Source organism: Anopheles funestus (assembly GCF_943734845.2).
Source record: "Anopheles funestus chromosome X unlocalized genomic scaffold, idAnoFuneDA-416_04 X_unloc_33, whole genome shotgun sequence".
Taxonomy (NCBI): domain Eukaryota; kingdom Metazoa; phylum Arthropoda; class Insecta; order Diptera; family Culicidae; genus Anopheles; species Anopheles funestus.
The window spans coordinates 260,001-261,317 of NW_026045158.1; positions in this window are offsets into that span (position 1 = coordinate 260,001).

The following is a 1,317-nucleotide window of genomic DNA, read 5'->3' on the forward strand; positions in this document are numbered from 1 at the left end:
GAGGGCTACCGGAACTTGCAGCTTCTGCAGGGCAGCCGCGATCGCCTCCCAACTGGCGGAGTTGAAGGCGTTCCTGACATCCAGTGCTGCCACCACCAGACATCGAGGATCCCGCTGGTTGGTGCGATGGTACGTCCTCGCGTGCTGCCCCCTCTCGATCACCCGTTCGATGGCCTGTATCGTGGAACGGCCGCGCCGGAACCCGTACTGCCTTGGCGACAGTCGCGGAGCATCGCTGTTCTCCAAGTGGTCGTTCAGTCGATCCAGGATCACCCGCTCGAACCCCTTGGCGACTGCTCCCAGCATGAGCAGCGGACGATATGATGACGGGTCGCCCGGCTGCTTGCCCGGCTTCGCGATCAGCACAAGTCGAGCCTCCTTCCACGCCGCAGGAAACTCGCCTCGCTCGAGCAGCTGGTTGTACACGTCCACGAAGACCTCCGGGTGCATCCGCATCGCTGCCTTCGCTGCAGTGTTGGGGATGCCGTCCAACCCTGGCGCCTTGGACGACGCCATCCGCTCAGCCAGCAGCAGAACCTCCGAGCTCGTGACCGGCCTCAGAGCGACGTGTGAGGCGGTGCTTGCTTCGATGTCCGGCCACTCGAACGCTGGATGCTCCGGGAACAAGGCGTCGACGATCGGACCAAGAACAGCTCGATCCGTTTCCGGTGGCGCCCGGCCGCGAAGCTTCGCTCGCACAACCTTGTACCCAAGACCGAACACCTCAGCCTCGACGCCGTCAATCAGCTCTTGAAGGCTGCTCTCCTTGCTGTTCTGGATACTGGCCTGCAGCAAACGACGACAATCCTGCAGTCCGGCAGACGTCACAGCACGCTCCGACGGTTGAGCCCGGCGATGGGCTGCCTCCGCTGCTTCGCACTCTTCCCTCAAGCGCTCGATGTCCGGAGACCACCAGTACACCTGGGGCTTGCGATGGAAGGTAGCCCCGTGCACTCTCTCCATGGTCTCATCGCACGCCCGAGTGAGTCCGCCAACCAGCCCCTCCGGAGTGTCGACCTGTCCGAAGCGGCCGACTGTGAGGGCGATGTCAAAGCTCTTCCGGACGAACTGCGTCGTCTTCCACCGAGTTCCGGCATGCCTGGCTGTCCCGTCACTGGCTGCTGCTTGGCTTCGGTGCTGCTGGCCACGTCGCTTGTTCCGTTGACCCGGAACCTCCACCTGAAACTCGATGTACACGTGATCGCTGCCGGAGAAGCGGTTAAGCACGCGCCATGAGTCCGGCCGCACAATGGATTGACTGGCGAAGGAGACGTCGATGACGCTTTCCCGTGCAACCCCGTTGCCCTTGAAGGTGGG